Source organism: Mustela nivalis (assembly GCF_964662115.1).
Source record: "Mustela nivalis genome assembly, chromosome: 2".
NCBI lineage: Eukaryota > Metazoa > Chordata > Mammalia > Carnivora > Mustelidae > Mustela > Mustela nivalis.
Window position 1 is genome coordinate 111,201,525 of NC_139021.1, and position 26,688 is coordinate 111,228,212.

General features: G+C 49.0%; 1 long non-coding RNA gene and 1 pseudogene across 2 annotated transcripts in view; one reads left to right on the top strand and one right to left on the bottom strand.

The window, feature by feature from the left end:
- The first annotated feature begins 12,762 nt into the window (after positions 1–12,762).
- The window catches only part of LOC309859847 (phosphatidylinositol 3,4,5-trisphosphate 3-phosphatase and dual-specificity protein phosphatase PTEN-like), a 136,160-nt pseudogene continuing 122,234 nt past the window's right edge, over positions 12,763–26,688 (top strand). The window contains exons 1-3 of the transcript XR_014316666.1: positions 12,763–12,791; positions 23,396–23,589; positions 26,469–26,615. The product of XR_014316666.1 is annotated as a phosphatidylinositol 3,4,5-trisphosphate 3-phosphatase and dual-specificity protein phosphatase PTEN-like (transcript). The remainder of the gene's footprint in view (positions 12,792–23,395; positions 23,590–26,468; positions 26,616–26,688) is intronic.
- On the bottom strand, positions 18,981–26,507 carry LOC309859888. The gene is made up of 3 exons (XR_014309023.1): positions 26,416–26,507; positions 24,694–24,799; positions 18,981–19,308 (listed from the first exon to the last, which is right to left on the bottom strand). It is a non-coding gene; the product is annotated as an uncharacterized lncRNA (long non-coding RNA).

Here is a 26,688-nt window from a genome sequence, read left to right on the forward strand (position 1 = left end):
GGCCTGACTTGAGAGCATGGTTCAGGGTCAGTGTCAGTGTCAGGTTCCAGGTCTGTGTCCAGGGGACTGCTGAATGTGGGCCTCTCAGGACAGAAACCTCAGAACAGAACCCAGGGTTAGGGTAAGGGCTTAGGGGCCTAGCAGGTCTGGGACGGCATGCTCTGTCCATGTTTATGGGGGGCTGTTTTGAGGGCATGGTTCAGGGGGAGTGTCAGGTTCCGGTTTGTGTTCAGTGGCCCGCTGAATGTGCGGTGGCTAGAGTTGAGCATGCAATTTTCTCCTCCACCGAATCCTTCCCAGAGTTCCAAATGGCACGGTTTCCCTCCGCGTGGCAGGCTCAGCCATCTGGTCTTGCTCAGGTACTCCCAATCCCTTGGGTTCTGTAGCCAGGCCCTTGGGGATGGACCTCTCTGCACCCAAACTGGGGTGAGGCTTAAGGCCTAGGGGCATGGTAGGACTGATCTGAAAGTGCTTTGGAGAGCCTCCCAGGTGGCTGAGACGAGGGCATGGGTCAGGGTCAGTGTCTGGCTCTGGGTTGGTGTCCAGGGGTCTACTCATATGGGCGTGGCCTCAGTGGGCGTGCAGATTCACGGTGAGTTCTGCAGATTCAGAACAGATTCTGCTGTTCATTCTTTCTGTACTTCCAAATGGCACTGTTTCTTGCTGGGGGGCATTCTGAGCCCTCTAGGATTGCTCTGGTCTCCTCAGTCTAGACAGCTTATGTCCCAGGCCTCTGGGGCAGAAGCCTCAGAACTGAACCCACAGTCCAGTCAGGATTATAACCTAGTGGCATGACAGGTGTGGACTTCCAGTGCTCATTGCATCTTGATGGGAGGCTAAGTTGAGTGTCTAGCTCAGGTTGGGTGTCAAGCTCCAGGTTTGTGTCCAGGGGCCCCCTGAATGTCAGGGTGACCAGATGTGGGCATGCAGATTTCTATTATTCAGAATGCTTTCAAGAGTTCCAGATGGAATGGTTTCCTTGTGGATGGCAGGCTGAGGCCACTAGTATTCCTCAAGTGTCTCCAATCCTTGGGTCTTTGGATCCAGGCTCTTGGGGGATGGAGGCCTCAGAACCCAACCTAGGGTACGGGTTAGGGACTAGGGGTATGGCTAGCCTAATCTGCCAGCTTTGATTTGACCTTTCTAGAGGGAAGATTTGATGGCTTGCTTAAGAATGAGTGTCAGGCTCTGCATTGTTGTCCATGGGGCTCCTGAATGTTGGGGTGGCCTAAGGGGGATTTCCACATTTCTCCTACTTGGAATCCTTTCCATAGTTCCAAAGACCACAGTTTCTTTCTTGGTGGCAGGCTGAGTCCTCTGGTGTTGCTCAAGGGTCTTTGGATCCAGGCTTTTGGAGTTGGACCCCTCAGAACCCAATATGGGGTTAGGGTTAGGGCCTGGGGCATGGCAGGACCAAGCTGAAGGTACAATGGAGAATTTCCTGGGGGGGACTGAGATGAGATCAGGGCCAGGGTGAGTTTCAGACTCCAGGTTTCTACTAAGGAACACTGAATGTGGGGGCGGCGTCAGGTGGGCATGAAGATTTCTCCTGCCATTAATCCTTTCTGGAGATCCGAATGGCATTGTTTCCTTCTGAGTCCTCTGACAATGCCCCAGTTCCTTCTCTTTGTTCCACATCACAGGGATGGGCTTCTCAGATGCCAAATATGGTTATGGTTAGGGCCTAGGGGCATGGCAGACAGCATCTCCTAGTGGTGTTTTGATGTTTTCAGAGGGCTAAGTTGAGAGGGTGGGTCAGGGTGAGTTTCAGAATCTGGGATTATGTCCAGCTGGCCACTGAAATTTGGATGGCCTCATATGGGCATGCAGATTTCTCCTATTCTGAGTCCTTTCTGGAGTTTGAAATGGCACAGTTTTCTACAGCTGGCAACCATTTGGAACTCCAGAATGCATACAGTCAGTAGAAATCTCCATGCCCATCAGAGGATATGGCCAAATTTAGTGCACCCTTGGACACAAACCCAGAACCTGAAATTAACCTTAAAGCACACACTCATAGGAGACCCCTGTGAAGTTTTCCACATCACTGCCAGACCAAGCCTGCCATGCCACTAGACCTGAATGCTAACCCTAAGTTGCGTTCCTTAGAGGTCTGTCCCCCGAAGAGCCAGCCTCCAAAGCCCCAGAGACTGGGGACAGCTGAGCAATACCAGAGGGCTCTGCCTGTCACCCAGAAGGAAACTGTGCCATGTCAAACTCTGGAAAGGCTTCAGAGTAGGAGAAATCTGCATGCCAACACGGGCAACCCCCAATTTCTGTGGTCCGTTGGACATGAACTCAGAGTCTGACACTCATGCTGACACAGGCCCTCAACTCAGCATCCTGGGAAGCTCACGTCAAAGACTGCAGATTGGGTCTGCTATGCACCCAGGTCCTACACCAAGTGATGGGTTTAGCTTTGAGTCTTCCATCCCCAGAAGCCTGGCTCCCAAGCCCTACCCATTGGGGACAACCTCTGCAAACCCAGAGAACTCCACCTGCCATCCAAAAAGAAACTCAAACCAAGAGCATGACACACATCCTGACCCAAGCCCTCAATTTAGTCGCAAGGAGTTGGCCTCAGCTGTGGCTGATCAGCTTTGCCATGCCCTTTGGTCCTACCCAAACCTTTGGTGAGACATTGAGAATTCTGTCCCCAGAGGCCTTGCAGCCCAGCTCTACACACTGGGCCATCAGACATCAGGGATATCTGAAAAATACCAAGGACCCCACCAGGCACCCACAAAGAAATCATGGCATTTGCAACTCCCGAGAGGATTCAGAGCAGGAGAACTCTGCATGTCCACCTGAACCAACCCCCCCTTCAGAGGTTTGCTGCTACAAACCACAGAATCTGACACTCAGCCTGACCATGCCCTCAACTCAGCTCCAAAGGAAGCTGGACTCGGTGCCAGCAGATCAGGCATTTCATGCCCTTAGGCCCTAAACATAACTTTTAATTGGGCTTTGAGTGTTTGTCACCAGAGCCCTGGCACCCAAGCCTTACACATTGGGGATACCTGAGCAATACCTGAGGACTCCCCTAGCCTCCCAGAAGGAATCCCTGCCATTTGGAACTCCAGAAAGACTGCAGAGGAGGACCAATCTGCATTCCCACTGGAATTCACCCCACACTCAGGGGCTCCCATTCACAACAGCAGCCTGACTGTCCCCTGACCCAGGGCCTCAACTCAGCCCCCGGAAGCAACAAGACCTGCAGATCTCTGCCATGCCATAGCTGTAGCTTTGAGTCTTCTGTTCTCAGGGACCTGGCTCCCAAGCTTTAGGGACTGCAGAGACCTGAGCAATCCAAGAGGACTCCACCTGCCACACAGAAGGAAACCCAGCGAGTTGGAACTCCGGAAAGGATTCAGAACAAGAGAAATCTTCATGTCCACATGAGACCATTCCCAATGACCATGGCCCCCCGAACACAAACTTGGATTCTAACACTCCCCTGACCCAGGCCCCCGACTCCACACCCCAGGAAGCTCACCTCAACTCCTGTTGAATGAACCTGCCATGCTTCTAGGCCCTTACCCTAACCTGAGGTTGGACTTTGAGGCTTCTGTCCCCTGAGGCCTGGTTCCCAAGCCCTACAGACTGGCGACATCAGAGCAAAGCCAGAGAACTCTGTCTACCCCCGACAAGGAAATCATGCCATTTTGAACTCTAGAAAGAATTCAGAGAAGTTGAAATCTGCATGCCAACCTGAGTCCACCCCAATATACAGTAGCCCCTGGAACTTGAACCAGAAGCCTGCCCCTCACTCTGACCCAAGCCCTCAACTCAGCTACCAAGAAATTTGCCTCAGCTCTGGTATATTTGGTATGCTATGCCCCTAGGCCCTATCCCTAACCCTCAGTTGGACTTTGAGGCTTATGTCCCCAGCGGTCTTGCAGCCAAGCTCTATACATTGGGGATATCTGAAAAATACCACAGGACTCTGCCTGTTACCAGAAGGAATCCCTGCCATTTGGAACTCCAGAAAGGACTCAGAGCAGGACACATCTGCATTCCCACTTGAATCCACCCCACCTTTAGGGGCCCCTGGACACAACAGGGAGCCTGACATTCCCCTTAACCATGCCCTCAACTTGGGCCCCAGGGAAGCATGCTTCAGGGTCTCCTGACCTCTGCCATGACCCTCGGCCCTAACCCTAACAATTCGTTTAGTTTTGAGTCTTCTGTCCCAGAAGACTGGCTCCCAAGCCCAAAGACCGGGCACACCTGAACAAACCCAGAGAACTTTGCCTGCCACGCAGAAGGAAATTGTGCCGCTTGGAACTCTGGAAAGGATTCAGAGCAAGAGAAATCTGTATGCCCAAATGAGGCCACTCCCAATGACCACAGCCCCAGGACACAAACTTGGAGTCTGACACCCCCCTGACCCCAGCCCTCGACTCCGCACCCCGGGAAGCCTCTGAGGCTTCACCTCACCCCCCACAGATCAGGCCTACAATGCATCTAGGCCCTTACCCTAACCTGAGGTTGGACTTTGAGGCCTCTGTACCCCAAAGCACAGATCCCAAGCCCTACAGATGGGGGACACCTGAGCAAAGCCAGAGAACTCCACCGGCTACCCACAAGGAAACTTTGGAAAGGATTCAGAACAGGAGAAATCTGCATGCCAACCTGAGGCCACCTCCCCATATTTGGTGTCCCTGTGCACTAGAACCAGAAGTCTGCCCCTCACCCAGACCCAAGCCCTCAACTCAGCCCCCAGGAGTTTTCCTCAGTTCTGGCTGATCATATCTGCCATGACCCTAGGTCCTAACCTTAACCTTCAGTTGGACATTGAGGCTTCTGTCCCCAGAAGCCTGGAAGTCAGCTGTACACTTTGGGGATACCTGAGCAATACTACAGGACTCTGCCTGCCACCCACATAGAAACCATGCCATTTGGAAATCTGGAAAAGATTCAGAGCAGTTGAATGAACTGCTGAGACCAACCTGAGACCACCTCCATGTTCAGTGGCCCTCTGCACTCGAACCAGGAAATGGTCACTCTCCCTGGCCCAAGCCCTCAACTCAGCCCCCAGGAAGTTTACCTCAGCTCTGGCTTATTGAATATACTATGCCCCTAGTCCTTAGCCCTAACCCTTGGTTAGAGTGTGAGGCTTTGGTCTCCAGAGACCTGGCAGCCATATCTGAAAAATACCAGAGGACTCTGCCTGGCACCCAGAAAGAAACCGTGGCATTTGGACTCATGGAAAGGATTCAGAGCAGGAGAAATTTGCGGGCCCACCTGAACCCACCCCACCTTCAGAGGCCCCCATCTGATGAGGCAACAGAAGGCAGTCTGAGGACAATGCAGAAGCCGGCAAGCTTTAATAGCCCCCATCTTGGGATATGTGACAGTCCTCAGGCATTCCTGCTACCCTAAAGGAAAAACAAATAGCTAACTGGTAGAGATCACAATTCTACCAGACCTACGTCTCCCTCAGTGTACAAATGTCCTAATGATTTACAAGGAAGAATTCTTTTCTTTTGTTTTTTTTTTTAAAGATTTTTATTTATTTATTTGATAGACAGAGAGAGATCACAAGTAGGCAGAGAGGCAGGCAGAGAGAGAGGGAAGCAGGCTCCCCGCTGAGCAGAGAGCCCAATGTGGGGCTCAATCCCAGGACCCTGAGATCATGACCTGAGCCGAAGGCAGAGGCGTAAACCACTGAGCCACCCAGGCACCACTACAAGGAAGAATTCTTATCAATAGCTTAACTTCCAAAGGCACATAACTCAGTTCTTGAAGCCCTAACACTATCTTTCCCTCCCTAAAATTGAGGGAGGCTGAGGCAGAGGGATATGTAAATAAAGTTAAATTTCTTCTAAACCTAAAGCTCATTGATAAGAATGTGTGACAGCAGGAATGTGCCATTCCTCCAGGAAGCTTCCAAGTCTTTTACTGTTAATGTCTTACTAAAAGGAAAAACACCTTAACCTGACAATGGCAGGGCCTCTGATATCTTACAGTCCTCTTTAGCGTATGAGAGCTCTTTTGAAACTTCCCTTTTCCTTACCTCCCCAACATCACAGTCTATAATCAACCACCTCCACAACCCAAGTGTGAGAGCTCTTTCTGCCCACGGGTCTTGTTGTTTGATTAAAATCATTTTTTAAAATTTATTTTCAGCATAACAGTATTCATTGTTTTTGCACCACACCCAGTGCTCCATGCAATCCATGCCCTCTATAATACCCACCACCTGGTTCCCCCAACCTCCCACCTCCAACCCCTTCAAAACCCTCAGATTGTTTTTCAGAGTCCATAGTCTCTCATGGTTCATCTCCCCTTCCAATTTTCCTCAACTCCCTTCTCCTCTCCTTCTCCCCTTGTCCTCCATGCTATTTGTTATGCTCCACAAATAAGTGAAACCATATGATGATTGACTCTCTCTGCTTGGCTTATTTAACTCAGCATAATCTCTTCCAGTCTTGTCCATGTTGATACAAAAGTTGGTTATTCATTCTTTCTGAAGGAGGCATAATACTCCACAGTGTCTATGGACCACATCTTCCTCATCCATTCGTCCGTTGAAGGGCATCTTGGTTCTTTCCACAGTTTGGTGACTGTGGCCATTGCTGTTATGAACACTGGGGTATGGATGGCCCTTCATTTCATGCATCTGTATCTTTGGGGTAAATACCCAGTAGTGCAATTGCAAGGTCATAGGGAAGCTCTATTTTTAATTTCTTAAGGAATCTCCACACTGTTTTCCAAAGTGTCAGCACCAGCTTGCATTCCCACCAAGAGTGTAAGAGGGTTCCCCTTTCTCCACATCCTCTCCAACACATGTTGTTTACTGTCTTGTTCATTTTGACCCTTCTAACTGGTGTCAGGTGGTATCTCAATGTGGTTTTGATTTGAATAGCTCTGATCACTAGTGATGATGAACATTTTTTCATGTGTCTGTTAGCCATTTGTATGTCTTCATTGGAGAAATGTCTGTTCATGTCTTCTGCCCATTTTTTGACATGATTATCTGTTTTTTGTGTGTTGAGTTTGAGGAGTACCTTATAGATCCTGGATATCAGCCCTTTGTCTGTATTGTCATTTGCTAATATCTTCTCCCATTCTGTGGATTGCCTCTTTGTTCTGTTGACTGTTTCCTTTATTGTACAGAAGATTTTGATCTTGGTGATGTCCCAAAATATCATTTTTGCTTTTGCTTCCTTGAGAAGTATTTATTTAAATCACATGATGAATATTTTTTACCACCTAGGTTTTTGTTAGAACAAATTTACAATATTCCTAAAGAATTATGGAATGTGTTTACTTGGAAAATAGGTAAAACAAGGTAATATTGTATTTCTGGAAAGGCTACAGTACTTCCCACTTGGTTAGATAGACTTATTTAAAATCCTTGAAGTGTGTTGCGGTGCAGATCCTCTTGGCAAACATAGGGACTGCTTTTTACTGAGTGTGTCATCCTACCACTTTGGCAATTTCACATTTGTTACCATAGCAAAATCTCAAATTACTTTTTGTTCTACCTAAATCGCAGTACATAAATAAAAAAAAATCATAGACTGTTTTGTCTAAAACTTAGAGGTAACTTGAAGTAGTGACTTTCTGTTTAAAAGAAAATACATTTTACCAGTACTAAAATCCAATTTTCTTTAATCATCTCTCCCCAGTGCATTGTCTTTCTATTGCTAATGTATTTCCCACTTGTAACTATTGACAAACTTTTGCAATTCATGACTGAAATTACTTTCAGGGACCACAACAAATTTAACTTTGTGTTTGCTTCATTTATCACTGAAAATAAATTTCATTAAACATTTAAAAATGTTCTTATATGATATCACAATCTACATGGAAAAGGTATAATCCTGAGGCCAAATGGTTTATTAACTAGATCGAAAAGTCAGGTAATAGAAATGGAAGAAATTCACTGAGGTTTATTCCTCTGGGTTATAAAATCATAAAAGCAGGTACATCTTGGTTACAGATTATTGTATAATTCCCTTCAGTTTGCAGAGGTCTTACTAAATTTAGCAGGTACTTTGTAACTTTTGTTCAGTGAGTGACTTAATTGGCAATCATTGGAAAGGCAAGTTAGAAAAGAGAGATAAGGGTTTGCAAGACCTGAAGATGTTGATTAAAAAATAAGCAAAATTGGGGGTCCCTGGGTGGTGATGTCTTGGTTTTGGCTGAGGTCATGATCTCAGGGTCATGAGATGGATCCTTGTGTCAGGCTCCACACTCAGTGGGTGTATGCTTAGGACTTTTTCTTCCTCTCCCTCTCTTTCTGCCCCCCCCCCACCTCTTTCTCTCTCTCATTCTCTCAAATAAATAAATAAATCTTAAAAGAAAATAAGCACAACTGATTTGGTCTGAGAAATAAGGAGCTTAGAAATTGTCACTCCATCCCAACAACTAAAAAGCTGAATAAACTGAAAAATAAGCAATTCTCCTTAGATATTTCAGAGAGTGAGTTCATGGACAATCACTGCTTCTAAAACTGGTGAGACAGACAGGCAGACACAAAGAATTACAACTTTCCAGAGCAGAAACTTCCCCAGAAACCAGTCCTGGGTTTGGGAAACCTGAGCTGTAATTAGTGAATTGCTTGGAGGGTTAGTGTGGATATGACTCTCATAAGAACTCTAAGTGGGGACAAGCCCCGCAAAATGAAAACAAATTCCAAGGGGACCCAGCCATAGGGGGCCTCTATACATTTGTGAGTTTTACCTCCAGGGTTTCTACCAGGTCCTCATAGTTAATAGTGGAGAAAAATTTCCTCATGCCTCTAGCAGGAGAAAGGGAAACATAACCATTTATCTATATAAGAACAACTCAAGATGCTGATGGAAAGTAACGATGAGCAAAAGAATGGGAGAAAGTCTCCTTATTCATGCATAAAAAGATTCAATATGGTCAAGATGCAGGTTCTTCACAAATTGGTCTGTAGATTCAAGACAATCCCAGTCAAAATACCATCAAGTTAATTTATGGATATCAGCAAACTGATTCTAAATTTACTTGAAAGAAGAAGACCAACAATAGTCAACATCATATTAAAGGAGAGGAACAAAGTCCGAACACAGATAATACTCTTTGTATGAAAGGAAAGGCGTTCAGGAACCGGTAGTTGGGAAGTTGAAATAGCCTGGAGATGACCTCTTTTCTCTTTCAAAGATAAGTTTATGGATATAAAAAAATAATAGATAAATTAACAGAGATATCAGAATGAGACATTTTTGTTCCCGAGGGTGCAAAATATAAGGAGTCACTCACTTACAGAGTCACTCACTTACAGACTTACAGAATCTGTTTACAGAAAACAAAATCTGGACACAGATGGCCAGTTTTGTCATGACAAATTTGCAACCATTTGTACAGCAAATCAATTTTTATTTTGTACTTATAGCTTGTCAGTTAAATTTCCAAACTCTGTTACAATTTCACTTTCCTCATTTACATTGTTTATTCATCCAAATGTGTTTATTGAGTTCCTACCTAATGTGTCATGGGCTAGGCGATTGATTATATATTGGTGAAGAAAACAAAAGCTGACTGCCCTTTTGGAGTTAGTGATAAGTGAGAGATCAAGAGACATTTAACATGTACATAACTAAGTTAATAAGGACTCATTGTGGTAAGGACAATAAAAGAAACAAACATGATGCAGGATTGTCTATTATTACTGGTTCATGTTAGAGAAAATAATGATCATCTCCAAGACCTAAGATATGGTGGGGGATCAACCATATAGAAAAACTTTGGGGATGCAGTGTGGTTGAGGAAAATTCCTGCCTGAAGTCCCAAAATATTTCTTTGAATGTTAAATATTAAAGTTAAAAATGAAATAAAAAATAGGAAGATATTTTTTCAAGCATATAGAATAAAAACAAACTACATTTGGTCATACCACAAAGATACTACTAATGAAGTTATTTCTTTCTTCTAGTTTTGTCCCATGCCAGCTTTAGTAAAATTCATACCACTCCTTGACTACTCTTCTTCTGCTCTTGTCTTTCTTCTTTCTCTTCCTTCTCCTACTCTTCCTTTTTATTCTTACATATTTAAGATTGATCTAATTTTAATTTCTTCTCATTTAAAGCTACTCTTGAAGGGGCATCTGGGTGGCTCAGTTGTTGAGTTTCAGCTCAGGTCATGATCTTTTCATTCCTGGGATCCAGCCCAGAATTGGGCTCTGTGCTCAGCAGGGAGTCTGCTTGAAAATTCTCTGCCTCTGCCCATTTCCCCTTTCTCTCTCTCTCTCTCTGTCTCTCTATCTCTCTCTCTCTCTCTCTCTATCACACACACACACACACACACACACACTTTTTATTTCTAAAATAAACAAATCTTTAAGAAAATAAAGCTACTCTTGGATATTTTTCAAGTTTTTGTTGCTGTTGTGAATGAGGTCTGGTCTCTATGTTCCTTTTCATAATCTACGTAGTCTTGATGTTTCACTGTAGAGAAATTTTAAACATAGAAAAAATTCTAAGGAGTAAATAAAAATATCTCACAGTATGTTATCTGGTTAATATTTGCAGCATATTTCAGGTTTATGTTTATATTTATAAAGTCAAGCATTTTTTGTTGGTCATATGTAATGATTACATTTTGTAACTATCATTTACTTATGTAAAAGAAATTATTGTTTTTCTATATGTAGCTTGCATATGCCATTATCCATTGTATCTAATTACTAACACTTAACAAATGCTTTATCTTCATCTATTGAAATAATTGTTATTTTCATATTTCACCAATTGATGAATAAGAGTAGATTTATATATATTTTTTGGAACAGTAATGCCCTGTGTTCCTGGAACAGAATTTATCTATTCATGGTATGTTACTTCTATTTATTTTGTGTCAATTTACATACATACAATACAAAATTTACTACAATGGCTCATTCTATATGCCATATATATCAAAATTCTTCTTATACTTAAGAGAAAATCCTCTGGTAGAAAATAATAATTCTTCCATTTTCATCACTTTCTTTCAAGGATTGTTATTTCTTTGACTTTTTCATATCTCACTCTGAAGTCCACTTACATGACATTTAAAATATAATTTTATACTCTTAGCCATTTTAATAACAGAATTCTATAGAATTCACTATTATGAAGAGGGGTGCGATAGAAAATGTTTATATGTTGATTGTTCAGAACAACAAAAAGTAGCCTTAATTTGTAACATTCGTTTGCTTCCATGGGGATGGGAGGAGCCCCAGGCAGCAGTGTAGCAACAGTGTGGGGTGGGCGTGGTGGGCGGGACCATCCTGGGCGCTAAGGGGGCAGGGCAGCCTGGGGCACAGGGGCCTGGGGCACAGGGCCGCACCCGATCTGCGGCAGCTAAGGTGAGGGGGGCAGGGTGAGGCGCACAGCAGGGTGGCAGGATGCATGTTGTTGTAGCAATGTGGAGGAGGCGCGGGGAGGGGGGCGGATATCCAGAGCGGAAGTAGCGGTAACATGCCTGGCAGCAGGGAGGCAAAGGAGCAGGGGGGAGGGGGAAGCCGTCAGGCAGTAGTAGGGGGTTAGGGGCGGGACAAGCCGGGCATTAGCGGGTCTTCAACGTCAGGGCGTGGTGGTCTGGGCTGCATGAGCCGGAGGGGTTTGCAGCCGGGAGAGAAAACTGAGGTAGGGGGCCGGGATCACGGAGGAGGGAGCAGGGGTCACCAGAAGCATGGAAGGGGGCAGGCAGTAGTCGTACAGGGAGGGGGTGGGAGCTGCGTGGCACCCGAGTGGGGAAGCCATGCAGCACCTCTGGGGGATGCGTAGAATCTAGGCAGCAGAGGGGTGAGGGGATGGGAGGAGCCCCAGGCAGCAGCGCAGCAACGGCGGGGGTGGGGGGGCCGGCGTGGTGGGCGGGACCATCCTGCGCTCCAAGGGGGCAGGGCAGCGAAACGCCGCAGAGGCCTGAGGCACAGGGCCGCAGTATATCGGCGGCAGCTGAGGTAAGGAGGGCAGGGTGAGGCACACAGCAGGGTGGCAGGATGCATGTTGTTGTAGCAATGTGGAGGAGGCGCGGGGAGGGGGGCGGATATCCAGAGCGGAACTAGCGGTAACGCCTGACAGCGGGGCGGCAACGGAGCAGGGGGGAGGGGGAAGCCGTCAGGCAGTAGTGGGGGGTTGGGGGCGGGACAAGCCGGGCTTTAGCGGTCAACAACGTCAGGGCATGGTGGGCTGGGCTGCATGAGCCTGAGGGTTTTGCATCCGGGAGAGAACACTGAGGTAGGGAGACGGGATCACGGAGGAGGGAGCAGGGGTCACCAGAGGCGGGGAAGTGGGCAGGCAGTAGTCGTAGAGGGAGGGGTGGGAGCTGCGTGGCACCGGAGCGGGGCAGCCATGTGGCACCTCTGGGGGATGGGTGGAATCTAGGCAGCAGAGGGGTGAGGGGATGGGAGGAGCCCTAGGCAGCAGTGCAGCAACGGTGGGGGCGGGTGTGGTGGGCCAGACCATCGTGCACGCCAAGGAGGCAGGGCAACGAAACGCCGCAGAGGCCTGGGGCACAGGGCCGCATCCAATCGGCGGCAGCTAAGGTAAGGGGGGCAGGGTGAGGCGCACAGCAGGGTGGCAGGGTGCATGTGGGCTGTAGCAATGTGGAGGAAGCGCTGGGAGAGGGGTGGATATTCAGGGCGGAAGTAGCGGTAACATGCCTGGCAGCGGGGAGGCAAAGGAGCAGGGGGAGGGGGAAGCCGTCAGGCAGTAGTGGGGGGTTGGGGGCGGGACAAGCCGGGCATTAGCGGGTCCTCAACGTCAGGGCGTGGTGGTCTGGGCTGCATGAGCCGGAGGGGTTTGCAGCCGGGAGAGAAAACTGAGGTAGGGGGCCGGGATCACGGAGGAGGGAGCAGGGGTCACCAGAGGTGTGGAAGGGGGCAGGCAGTAGTCGTACAGGGAGGGGGTGGGAGCTGCGTGGCACCCGAGCGGGGAAGCCATGCAGCACCTCTGGGGGATGGGTAGAATCTAGGCAGCAGAGGGGTGAGGGGATGGGAGGAGCCCCAGGCAGCAGCGCAGCAACGGCGCGGGGGGGGGTGGGGGTGGGCGGTGTTGTGGGCGGGACCATCCTGCGTGCTAAGGGGGCAGGGCAGTGAAACGCCGCAGAGGCCTGAGGCACAGGGCCGCAGCGTATCGGTGGCAGCTGAGGGAAGGAGGGCAGGGTGAGGGACACAGCAGGGTGGCAGGATGCATGTTGTTGTAGCAATGTGGAGGAGGCGCGGGGAGGGGGGCAGATATCCAGAGCGGAACTAGGGGTAACGCCTGGCAGCGGGGCGGCAACGGAGCAGGGGGGAGGGGGAAGCCGTCAGGCAATAGTGGGGGGTTGGGGGCGGGACAAGCCGGGCGTTAGCGGTCAACAACGTCAGGGCATGGTGGGCTGGGCTGCATGAGCCTGAGGGTTTTGCATCCGGGAGAGAACACTGAGGTAGGGGACGGGATCACGGAGGAGGGAGCAGGAGTCACCATAGGCGGGGAAGGGGGCAGGCAGTAGTTGTACAGGGAGGGGTGGGAGCTGCGTGGCACCCGAGCGGGGCAGCCATGTGGCACCTCTGGGGGATGGGTAGAATCTAGGCAGCAGAGGGGTGAGGGGATGGGAGGAGCCCCAGGCAGCAGCGCAGCAACGGGGGGGGGGGGGGCGGCGGGAGGGTGGCGTTGTGGGCGGGACCATCCTGCGCGCCAAGGGGGCAGGGCAGCGAAACGCCGCAGAGGCCTGAGGCACAGGGCCGCAGCGTATCGGCGGCAGCTGAGCGAAGGAGGGCAGGGTGAGGGACACAGTAGGGTGGCAGGATGCATGTTGTTGTAGCAATGTGGAGGAGGCGCGGGGAGGGGGGCGGATATCCAGAGCGGAACTAGCGGTAACGCCTGGCAGCGGGGCGGCAATGGAGCAGGGGGGAGGGGGGAAGCTGTCAGGCAGTAGTGGGGGGTTGGGGGCGGGACAAACCGGGCGTTAGCGGTCAACAACGTCAGGGCATGGTGGGCTGGGCTGCATGAGCCTGAGGGTTTTGCATCCGGGAGAGAACACTGAGGTAGGGGGACGGGATCACGGAGGAGGGAGCAGGGGTCACCAGAGGCGGGGACGGGGGCAGGCAGTAGTTGTACAGGGAGGGGTGGGAGCTGCGTGGCACCCGAGCGGGGCAGCCATGTGGCACCTCTGGGGGATGGGTAGAATCTAGGCAGCAGAGGGGTGAGGGGATGGGAGGAGACCTAGGCAGCAGTGCAGCAACGGCGGGGGCGGGTGTGGTGGGCCAGACCATCGTGCACGCCAAGGAGGCAGGGCAAGGAAACGCCGCAGAGGCCTGGGGCACAGGGCTGCATCCAATCGGCGGCAGCTAAGGTAAGGGGGGCAGGGTGCATGTGGGTTGTAGCAATGTGGTGGAAGCGCTGGGAGGGGGGTGGATATTCAGGGTGGAAGTAGCAGTAACATGCCTGGCAGCGGGGAGGCAACGGAGCAGCGTGGAGGGGGAAACTGTCGGGCAGTAGTGGGGTTTTGGGGCGGGACAAGCCGGGCTTTAGCGGGTGGACAAAGTCAGGGCATGGTGGGTTGGGCTGCATGAGCCTGAGGGGTTTGCCACTGGGAGGCAATACTGAGGTTCGGGGTCGGGATCTTGGAGGAGGGAGCAGGGCTCACCAGAGGCGGGGAAGGGAACATACAGTAGTGGCACAGGGAGGGGTGGGAGCTGCGTGTCACCTGTGGGGGATGGTCGGAATCTAGGCGGGAGCAGAGGGGGTGAGGCGGTGAGGGGGTGGGAGGGTGCGAGCAGCCCCAGGCAGCGGGGCAGCAACAGTTAGGAGGGGGTGGTGGGTGGGCCCATCGTGCGTGTCAAGGGGGCGGGGAGGTGAAGCGCAGCAGAGGTCTGGAGCACAGGGCCGCAGTGGAGCGGCAGCCTCTGAGGTAAGGGGGACAGGGGTGTATGTGGGCGGTTGCAATGTGGTGGAAGCACGGGGAGGTGGTGGATAGGGTGCTAGTAGCACAGTAATGTGGCTGGCAGTGGGGAGACCACGGAGACAGGGGTGAGGGAAACAGCTAGGCGGTGGTGGTGGGTGGAGGGGAGGGACCAACCTGGCATCATCTGGAGGCCAGTGTTTGGCGTGGTGGGCAGGGTAACAGGGCTGCAAGGGTGCCAGGAGGTGTCAGAGAGGTGAAAACGCTCACGTATGGGGGCGGGATCAGTGGGGGAGAGAGCTGGGGTCACCAGAGTTGGGGGAGGGCGCAACCAATCAGTAGAGGGGCAGGGAGGGGTAGCGGCCGTGGGTCGGGAGCTGTGTGCCATCTGAGGGGGTCAGCAGTGTGGCACCTGGAGGGGGTGGGGAGATTAGAGGTGGCAGGGCAGTATAGGGAGGGTGGGACCAGCCCTGAGGCAGCAGCACAGAGACAGCTTGACTGGCTTGCTGGGCCTGCTCATAGTGCATGCCAACGAGGTGGGGAAGCGAAGCAAGGCAGAGGCCGGGGCACAGGACAGAGGCTTCCTGGCAGTGAGGGGGCCTGTGGGGGGGCACTGCAGGGTGGCAGGGGTACATTTTTGGGGGCAGCAAGCTGGTAGCCACACCGGGGGGGGGGGGGTGGATGTCCTGGGCAGACACACACTTGGCAGCCAGGAGGCATCAGAGTGGGGGGAGGGGAGTAGCTAGGCGGTAGTGTCCTTGGGGGTGGGCAGGACTAGCTGGGTATGAGTGGGGTCTCAACATCATGGTGTGGTGGGTCAGGCAGCAAAGCAAAGGGCCTGGCTTTGCTGGGCTTGGTGCATGTCTACAGGGCGGGACCACTGTTAGCAGCAGCAGCGTGGACCCAGGGTAGCAGTGGAGAGGCAATGGTGGTTGTAAGTGGGGGCGCTGTGGACGGTGGTGCAGCGTGGTGGGGGCAGCCTGGTGGTACCAGTGCGGGGAAGGTGGAGTAGGACTCATGGGGCGGCAGCAGTGCGGCAACAGGGCTAGGAAATTGGGAAGGCTCGAGTGGGGGACAGGGGTAGCATCTAGGTGGTAGCTGCAGGGAGGGGTGGGCAGGAACAGCAGAGGGGCAGCGTGGTAGGTGGGGCAGTCATGCAAGTCAACAGGGCAGGGCTATGAAGACCAGCAGTTGCAGAACACAGGGGAGCAGCAGGACATGGGGTAAGAGTGGTACCCAGGGTGGCAGCAGATCAGAAGCAGGGTAGTGGTAAGTGGGCAGTTACGGCGAGGGGCAGGGGATTGGTAGTGGGGGTGTGGAGAGAGCAGATGGGGTGGTATCAGCAATGTGGTGGGGCATCAGGACAGGAATGAGCATGTTGGTGGGCGGGGTGGGACAGCACGGCTGCACAGGTGCATGTGGGGTGGCAGGCGGTTGGTGGTGGCATGCAGAGAAGGGGGGACAGAACCATCTGGGAGGCAGCGGCACAGCAACTGCACAGGTAGAGCACGAATGGCAGGGTAGGGCCTTAGTGCCTGTCAATGGGGCTGGACAGTGAAGGTCAGCTGTGGCCTCGGGCACAGGGCAGCAGCTTAGCTGCAGCAGTGGTGGTAAGGTGGACAGTATGAGGGGTGTGCTGCAGAGGGCAGGGTCACAAGGCAGGGGCACCCAGGCAGTAGCAGCATTGGGAGAAGGCTGGGATGCGTGGGGCGGCAGCAGCAGGTCAACGGGGAGGGAATCTGGAGGCACTGGAGCAGGGGTGGGGGGCCGACAGGCGGGAGAAGTTCGGGGGGTGTTTGGTGGGACCAGCAGGGCAAGAGCATCAGGTTAATAGCTGTGTGGGCAGGGCAGGGGCTCTGCACAGTGGCAGCAAGGGGAGAGTATGCAGTGAAGAAATGGCGGGGGGAGGGCAGTGGGGCAGCAGTGATTAGAGGAAGGCAGTGACTTGAGATGGCAGCAGATGGGGAGGCAAAGCAGGGAGGCGAAGCGGGGAGGGATTGGCCTGGATGTGGTTGGGAGGGACTAGTGGCGCAGCAGCCACATGGCAATGGCACAGCAAGGCTTGGGGGCTGGGTGGGGCAGTGGAGATGGGCAGGAGCAGGGTGACCACGGTAGCAGTGGTGGTGCTGTTGGAAACACAGGCATCAGGGCAGTAGAAGCACTGGAGGTTGGCGCAGCAGGGTGGCAGAGTCCTGGGGGGTGCACAAGGGAGTGGTAAGGGCACTGGGGGTGGCACAGCTGGGCATCAGTTGCAACGGCAGGGCAGCAGAGCAACTGTGGTGAGGGTTAGCTGTTGTGGAAAAAAGGGCACTGCTGTGGAGTAGCAGGGTGGAGGGTGGCAGCGCTGGTGGCAGTAGCATGACAGGAATGGGGGGGGTGGAAGGGACAGCGGTGGGTGTGTGGGGTGCAGCAGGGTGGCAGTGGGGGATGGCACAGTGGGGTGGCAGTGGTACAGGGTGTGGGGACCAGCCAGGCGGCAGAAGCACAGGTCGGGGTGGCAGTGATTTGGTAGCGGCGCTATCAAATGCTTTTTCTGCATCTGTTGACATGGTCCTATGATGTTGATCCTTTGTTTTGTGAATGCGGCACATTAGTTTGATTTGTGGATGTTGAACCACCATTGCATCCCTGAAATACATCTTACTGGATCATACCTCTTCCTGTATTGTAGAATTTGGTTTGCAGATATTTGGGTGAGGATTTTTATGTTTATGTTCATCACAGATACTTGGGAGGTCTCGATAAGGGCCGTGCTGGCCTCATAAAATGAGGTGGGGAGCGTTTCTTCCTCTTGTTTTTCTGGCAGAGTTGGAGAAGGATTGGTATTCATTTTTTTCTGTGGATGATTCGTAGAATTCACAGGTGAAACCATGGGGTCCTGGACTTTTGCTTGTTGGAAGTTTTTGATTTCTTATTTAATCTCTCTACTGGTCATTAGTAGACAGCTGAACAGTCAGATGTCTGTTTCTTTAGAATTCAATCTTAGTAGGTTGTATGTTTCTGGAAATGTATCCTTTTCTTTTGGATTATCCAGCTTGTTGGGGTGTAAATGTTCATAGTACATTCTTAAGAGCCTTTGCATATCAATGGTTTCAGGGAACATCTCTCTCATTTCTGATGATGAGTCCTCTTTCTTTGAATCTGGCTGAGACTCTGTCAGCTTTGTTCTTTTCAAAGAACCAGCTCTTTGTTGATCTGTTATTCTTGTTGGTGTTTTTTTTTTTAAATATATATCTTTCTTTTGTTTTTTTAGTTTTTATTTCATTTATTTAAGTTCTGATGTGTTCCTTCTACTAACTTTGGACTTTATTTGTTCTTTTCTGTTTCCTTGTTCTTTTCTGTTTCCTTGAGGTATCAAGTTAGGTTGCTTATTTGAGATGTTTCTTGTTTCTTGAGTTAGGCCTGTATCACTATAAACTTCCTTCTTAGAACAACTTTTTTTTTTTTAAAGTTGGCTCTAAGGGCTGCCTGTGTGGCTTGGTCTGTTAGGTGTTGGCCTTTGGCTCAAGTCATGAATTTAGGGTCCTGGAATTGAGCCCTGCATGAGGTCCCTTGTCAGCACGGGGAGCCCCTTTCTCTCTCTTCTACTGCCTGCTGCTCCTTCCACTTTGCTCAGTCTGTCTGTTTGTCTCTCTCCCCAGCTCTGTGTCAAATAAATAAATGGCATCTTTAAAAACATAAAGTGAGCTCTATGCCCAGTGTGGGGTTGAAACTCAAAACCACAAGATCAGGAGTCACAGAGCTCCACTGACTAATCGACTAGACTAATCGACTAATCGGGTGCCCCATTTTAGAACCTGTTTTACTGCATTCTGTGAACTTTGTTTCATTGTATTATTTTTTCATTTACCTCAAAGTATTTCTGTGTTCCTATTTTGGTTTGCCCATGAACCCAATTGGTTGTTCAGTAGCATGTTGTTTAGTCTCTGTGTTTATGAATTTCCAGTTTTCTTCTTGTAATTGATTTCTAGTTCTATACCACTGTGGTTGGAAAAGATGGTTGATTTGATTTCAGTCCTCATTTGGGAAAATTCTAGGCTTCTGGAATTTATTGACTTGTCTTGTGGCCTTACATATGACCTAAGGTGGAGACCGTTCTAGGGGCACTTAAGAGGAGTATATTCCTTTTGCTGCTTTTGGATGGAGGGTTCTGTGTGTATCTGTCAAGTCCATCCAAGTAAGGGGTTGTCTGAGGCTGATGTTTCCGTTGTGATCTTCTGTCTGGATGGGGGATCATTGAGAGAAGTGTGAGGTATTAAAGTTCCCTATGGTATTGGTGCTGATTGCTTCTCTTAGGTTTGTTCATATATGCTCTACATATTTAGTTGCTCCATGCTGGGGCGGTAAATATTTATAAATGTTGGATAATTTTACTGCGTTAATTCCATTATCAGTTGTAGTGCCCTTCATTGGCTCTTGTTACAGTGTTTGGATTTTTTCTTGTTCTACTCCATTGGGCTGAAAATAAGAAGATCATCTGTTAGTTCTGCAGCCATGAACAAAGCACACCCCTGCTCTAAGTCTGGTTTTCTTTTTTTTTCCTCTGTAAATAAACACAATAAATTCTTTTCCAATGACCATATCCTGACTCCAATACGAGAATGTGTATAAAAGTGCTTTATAAACTAGGAGATACTGCCCAATTATGAAAATGATTGCGCAACCACCAAATGTTCAGGATAAGATTTTTAAAGACATATGTATTTATTGTAGAGAGAGAAAGAGAGTGCACAAACATATGCTAGAGAAGGGAGGGTCAGAGGGAGAGAGGGTATCCTCCAGCAGCATCCCCGCTGAGTGTGGAGCCTGGTGCAGGGCTCTCTCCCAGGAGCTTGGGTTCTTGATTTGAGCCAAAATCAAGAGTCAGCTGCCTAACTGACTGTGCCACCAAGGTACCTCCAGAATAAGATTTTTTACAACATTTTTTGAGGGCTTACTCTCATAGGTACTATTCTAAGTGATCTCCATTTCACTCAATTCTAAAACCTATTTTTAAATTTAAATAGAAGCGATTCTAAAAGCAAATATTCATAATATACTCCGAGGTGGGCAAACAGGCAGAAAAGAGGTTAAGTAGGGGCATTGGGGTGGTTCAGTCATTGAAGCTTCTGCCTTTGGCTCAGGACATAATCCCAGGTTCCTGGGATCGAACCCCAGGTCAGGCTCCCTGCTCAGTGGGGAGTCATCTTCTCCCTCTGTCCCTCCCCCTGCTTATGTCTCCCCCTGTTTATGTCCCCCCTGACTCTCAAATAAATAATTAAATTAAAAAGGTAAGTTACTTGCTCAGTGTCATGATAAATGTTAGAACTAGATATAGTCCTGAGTGTGTGACCATGAAGAATGTGTTCTTTACTTTTTACATTTACCAAAAAATACATAGCCCTCAAAATACCATAGATTAAATTAGTTTCCCCTTTCTCCATACATTGATTATTGGAAGATGCTACAATTCCAGGACCCTAGCTGCCTGGGTCGGTGGAGTGTCTGACTCTTGATCTCCAGGTTATGAGTTTAAGCCATGTTGGGGGTACAGATTACTTAACTGAAAAAAAAAAAGATGCTATATTTGGGCTTGTTTTCTTTTTCCTTTTGACCCCTTCACCCATTTCTCCCACCTCCAACCCCAAACTTCTGCCACCCTCCATCTGTTCTGTCTGTGAGCTCATATTTTTGTTTTTGTTTTGTTTAAGGTTCTACATGTGATTTCTAGTATTTGTCTTTCTGTCTGGCCTGTATTACTTAGCATCATGCCTTCATGGGCCACCATGTTGTAAATCGAAAGATTTCATCCTTTTTTATGGCTGAGTAGAATTCCACTGTTTATGGACCACAGTTTCCTTATTCATTCATCCACTGATGGCATTTAGGTTGTTTCTTTATTTTCACTGTTGTTATTTTCCTGCAGTGTACACAGGGGTGAATATACCTTTGTGAGTTAGTGTTTTTATTTCCTTCATATAAATACTCAGAAACGGAATTGCTGGGTCCTTTGGTTGTTCTGTTTCTCATTTTTTGGAGGAACTTCTGTACTGTTTTCCATATACTCCTAGTAATGGTGCACTAGAGTTTTCCTCTACTCCACATCTTCACCAAAACTTGCTATTTCTTGTGTTTTTGGTAATGGCCCTTCTGACAGGTGTGAAGTGGTGCCTCATTCTGGTTTGATTTGCATTTCCCTGATGATTAATGATATTGAGCCTCTTTTCGTGTTCGTGTAGACCATCTGTATTTCTTCTTCAGGAAAATGTCTATTTGGATCTGCTGCTGTTACATTAGATTACTTGTGGAGTTTTTGGTGTTTTTGTGTGTTTTGTTTTGTTTTGCTGTTGAGTTGCATGAGTTATTTATATTTTAAACATTAACCCCTTACTGGATATATAATTTACAAATGTTTTACCTTAGGTTGCCGTTTTATTTTGTTGATGGTTTCCTTTGTTGTTTGGACGTTTTATAGTTTGATGTAGGCCCACACTTTGCTTCTTTGTTTGTTTTTACTTTGGTATCAGCTTAAAAGCACCACTACCAAGACCTGTGTCAAGGGCCTTTCCAAATCCTGTGTTTTCTGCTACAAGTTTTATAGTTCCAGGACTTATATTCAAGTATTTGACACATTTTGAGTTAAATTTTGTGTATGGTGTACGAAAATGGTGCAGTTTTGTTCTTTTGCATGTGGCTCTCCAGTGTTCCCAGCACCATTGATGACAGAGACTGTTTTTTCCCCCTTGTTTATTCTTGGCTCCTTTGTCATAAAGGTCCCGGACCATAGATGTGTGTTTCACTTCTGGGCTCTCTCCTGTCTTCTGGTGATGTGTGTGTCTGTTTTTATGACAATGTTAGATTGTTTTGATTCTCAAGCTTTGTCATTAGTCTGAAAAGTGCAAGTGCAATGCCTTTAGTGTGGTTCTTCTTTCTATAGATTGCTCTGGTATTCAGAGTCTTTTGTGGCATCATACAAATTTTTAGATCCTTCTGTTCGCTTTCTGTGAAAAATGTCCTTGGAATTTTGATAGTAATGACAAAGTAGATGGTTTAGGGAAGTATGGACATTTTACCACTATTAATTCTTTCACCCATGAATATGTGATATCTTTCGGTTTATGTGTGTTGCCTTCAGTTTCTTTCCTTACTGTCTTGTAGTTTTCAATTATACAAGATTTTACCTCTTGGTGAAGTGTATTCCTGGGTATTTTATTCTTTTTGATGCAACTTAAGGTGGGATGATCTTCCTAATTTATTTTCTGATGATTCATTATTAGTGTATAGAAATGCAGTAGGTTTTGGGGTAGTAATATTGTATTCTGTCCCTTTACTGAATTTAGTCATAGTTTGAACAAGTTTTCATTGGCTTCTTTGAGGTTTTCCTTATATTCTGTATCATCTGCAAATAGTGACCATTTTACTTTTTTATTTCCAGTTTTGATGCCTTCTGATTATCTTCTTGCATAATTGTTCTGCCTTGGATTTTTAATATTGTGTTCAGTAAAAGTGGCAAGGAAAAAGTGACAGTGTTCCTAACTTCGGCGATCTTAGAGGAAATAGAAACAGCTAAAACTTTTCAGTATGGGATGTGATGTAATCTGTGTGGTTGTTGCATAAGGTCTTTAAAAAAAAAGATTTTATTTATTTATTTGAGAGAGAGAGAGATCACTAGTAGGCAGAGAGGCAGAGAGGGGCAGAGAGCCCGATGCAGGGCTTGATCCCAGGACCCTGGGATAATGACCTGAGCTTAAGGCAGAGGCTTTAACTCACTGAGCCACCCAGGTGGCCCATATATGGCCTTTTTGGTGTTGAGGTATGTTCCTGGTCTACGTGCTCTGTTGAGAATTTTGATTGCAAATGGATATTAAAGTTTGTCAAATGCTTCCCTGCTTCTCAAGATGATCACATCATTTTTATTCTTTATTTTGTTAATGTCCTATATCACTTTGATCGATGTGCTCCTGTAAACCATCGTTGCATTCCTGCAAGATCCCACTTGATCATAGTATATGATCATCTCAGCATATTGGTGAACATGGGTTTTTAGTATTTTGTTGGACATTTTTACATCTATAGTTATCAGGGATATTGGAGTATAAGATTCTTTTCTTGGGGTGTCCTCGTTTATTTTTGTATCAGGGTAATGTTGGCCTCAGCAAGTGGCTTTAGAAGCTTTCTCTTCTGTTTTTTGGAAAAGCGGGCAAAGGACTGGTATGAATCCTTCCCTGAATGGTAGAATTTACCATAAAAGACATCTGGTTCTGAAACGTGGTTTTTTGGGAGGTTTTAAATGGCTGATACGGTGAGTACTGGTGTTTTATTTAAGAATTGAATCACTAGAGATGAAACTGTTTCCATATCTTGGTGGTGGGATGGATGAAGGGGAACGAGAGTCATGGGGGCCCAGCACTCAGAGGCTCCATCTGCCACTGCGGCTGTGTCATTCCTCTCAGATGCTGGCAGAGGATGAAGGACTGGTGGAAACACGGCAGAGTGGTGGTGGCAGAAAGTTGGGGTCCGAGCGGGGTGATGAGACTGATGCGTGGCCCTCCTGTCCCACCCATAGGGTATCAGATTGCCTACTGCCTGGCCAACAGCAACTCCTGCACGTTCACCACAGTGGAGATGGGTGCTATGGTGAGGCAATTCATGGCCACCGAGCTGGACCCAGAGTCAGCATACATCTTCAGGCTGATGATCAAGATGAGGCAGGGCTGGGGGAGCCCCTAGAGGCCACCATAATCACCACTGAGAAGCGAGGTAAGGCCAGAGGCCCAGGTCCATTGTCCTGGTGATGTAGGAAGACAGCTGGGCCCAAGGCTTCCTGGGGCAGGGCTTGCAGGGTAGTGCGTCTACATAGCCCGATATTTACCAGATAGGCAGGAATGTCCCTGGAGAGGAGGTTGTGTAACTGGATCAGGGTGGCTCTGAGTCACCAGGTTGGAGGGAGGCTCCCTGAAGCCAGGTGCTTTTTCTCTGATGTTCAAGACCACATGAACAGCTGAGCCAGGGGTTCCAAAACAGGTTTCCTACCAAGCAATCCTAGGGAGATATGTCTTCCTGGATGGTGCTTCTTTTCCAAGCCCTGGTGAGGTGCTTATTGTTCATTGTCTTGGTTTATCCTTAACCAAATTCTGGGGGACAAAGTGCTGTGAGGTCCAGTTCTACAGAAGACATGGGGCACAGACAGATTCAGTCATTTGCCAGGGACACAGCTGTTGAGGCAGTGATGTGGACACCTTCCACAGACACTGGGCTCCCTGTTCCCACAGCAATCTGCTGTGGGTTCCCATCTCAGTGAGCCCCTGATATGCCATCCAGCCTCATCCCGGGATCTGCCTCGGGGTTCCCTTCCCAGGGGCACCCCAACTACTATAGGCCTTTTTTATCCCACCTGAACTTGGAGGGACCACAAGGGTTCCAGCTTAGGTCTGAGTCAGGACAGAGCAGGGGCAATCTGGAGTGCAGAGCAGGCACTGTACCCCCAATCTGAGGCTGCCAGGATCCTGCATGGCTCTCAGGGCAGCGTGGTGCCTGCCAGTTTCTGTGCTACCACCAGCCCACATGCATAGTTCCCTTAGAGCTCTGGCTTCAGAATGTGTGGCTCAGAGACTGCATCCCTGTTCTCTCCACATCCAGGGATCAGGCTGTGCTTTGGCCCTGCTGAGGCCACAGGGTAGCACACGGGTGGTAGCTTGACTTGGCCTGTCCCAGGAGTGGTGTTGAGGGGAACATATGGCTCATTTACCACCTGTGCTCTTGAACGGAGAGCCCCATCCATGTCCCAGAGCTATCTCCCTGGACTTTGGAGCAAAATCAAAACAACAAAATGAAAGGATCCAGGATACATTTGGGCCCATTTACCTGCAGAGGTACTCTTGGTCTGTGGCTTGCACATCAATGTCAGAGCAGGGCTTTTACTGGAGCACAGGTAGACTAACAACCAGGCCTATCTGGAAATGTTGCCGCCCTGGGAGAAACACATTTGCTCACTACTCAAGCGTTATTTGTGCTGTTATGCTGAATCCTTCTCTGACCCACCTGCGTACCATGAGAGGCTGAGTGAAATGCAGTGCCTGGAGTGTAGATTATGTTGGCTTCTCTATACATCTGTCCCTAGGGGTTATTCGGCTGGTGGGAAGGGGGTTAGGGAGCAGGTATTTGGGGCTGACATGCCTTGCTTCCGAAGATCCCCCTGTGTTTGAGCAGGAAGGCGGGGGGCTGCAGTCTGATCTGGCACCTGGGCCCACGTTGGTTACCACGGTGGTTGGGTTGAGGGGAGCACAGGGCCTGCAGCCAGAGTCTGTGGTTCCTCAACCGCCTGTTGACAGCCTGCACCCAGGGCTTGGGGCACTGGGGCAGAGCCAGAGTCCCAGGGCCCAGGAAGATGCTCATAGGAAAGGACTGGAGCCAGGGAGGGAGGGAGGCAGGCAGGCTCATGCAGCCACGGCAGCCAGCCAGGTCACTGGGGGGCTGAAGCCTGGCTCTGTGCTCTCTGCTGCATTGGAGGGTTGGCATGTCTCAGGGCAAAAAGCACACAGTGGGAAGTCTGCCATCACCACAACCCTGAAGTAGATGGTGTGATGTGGCGTGCACTCAGGCACCTGGGTGCCATGGGTGTGTCTCCTCCTCCTCCTCCTCATTTGAAAGGAGTTTCAAATGTCTAGGTCAGCACCTGGGCGTTGGACAGAGAGCAGCTAACTAGGGTGCGGGAGTTCTTTCTGAGGTGGCTGGCAGGTGGAATGCTGCCCTGTGGCTGAGGTGGGCGGTGGGGGTAGAGACCAAAATAGCCTGCTATGTGCTAAGGCTCAGGTTTTGTGCAAGGGGATTCTTGGAGGCGCCACAAAAGAAGAACCCCATCTGCATGTCTCTGCAGAAACCTTGGTTGGGTGCAAGGAGGGAGAAAGGGTGGGAAGGAGTATATTTGCTCTTTCCACCACTATGCGGGTTACCTTCTTCCAAAGCGATCCATTGAGGACATGGAACACAGAGGCTGAGCGACCTGGTGGACACCAGGAGAGGGTGTGCTGTGCAACAGGGGGAGAAGGGGCTAGACCTGCCTGACCATGGTGGATGCAAAGGGGGCACTGAACAGGTTTGTGGGCCTTGGGCAAGGCGGTGAGCTGCAGGGCTTTGCCATTATCCAGGAAGCCTCCGTAAACGCTGTTGCAAATCCTTTACAACCTCTCTGATTTTCTCCTTGGGAGAAAATTCTAGAAGCAGAAACCTTAGCTCAGAAGACATGAGCATATTTGGCTTGGAGATACAGAAACTCATGGACACACCATGCCCTGGCAACGAGGATGCAGGTCTTGTGGCCTCTCTGCTTCCATTTTGATGTCTTGCCTTCTATGTTAGGTGAAAATATATCTCATTAAGTGTGTGTCCACAGGCCTTTTATCCCTACTTTTCCATTAAATGCCTGTGACTATACACGGTGATGTGTCTTGTGGGGTCTTAGTGTCTGATCGTGAAAATTCTGAAACTCAACTGGGTACAGGTTTGCAGAACTCATGGAAAAGCTGCATTCAAGCCAATCAAGAATTAGTAAAGGGGAACTGAGTGAGTTGAGGAACATGAGCCTACCTTTGTGACTCTTGTTTGAAATGTTGCTGGTTCTTTAGTATTTCTTCTTCCAGATTTAGAGAAACTTTATCTGAAAATATCCATGATCTACAGAAATGTGATGAAGTATTTCTGTGTGAACAAATGGGAAAATTTAACTTCTCTCCCTTCCTGAACCCTCCATCATTCAGAAATTCTCAGGGAGAATTCTTTCTTCCAAGGTACTTAGGATTATTAGCACAAGTTCAGCACAAGCGCCTTTTTCCTGTAACAGGACACCGCTAGAAACATTGG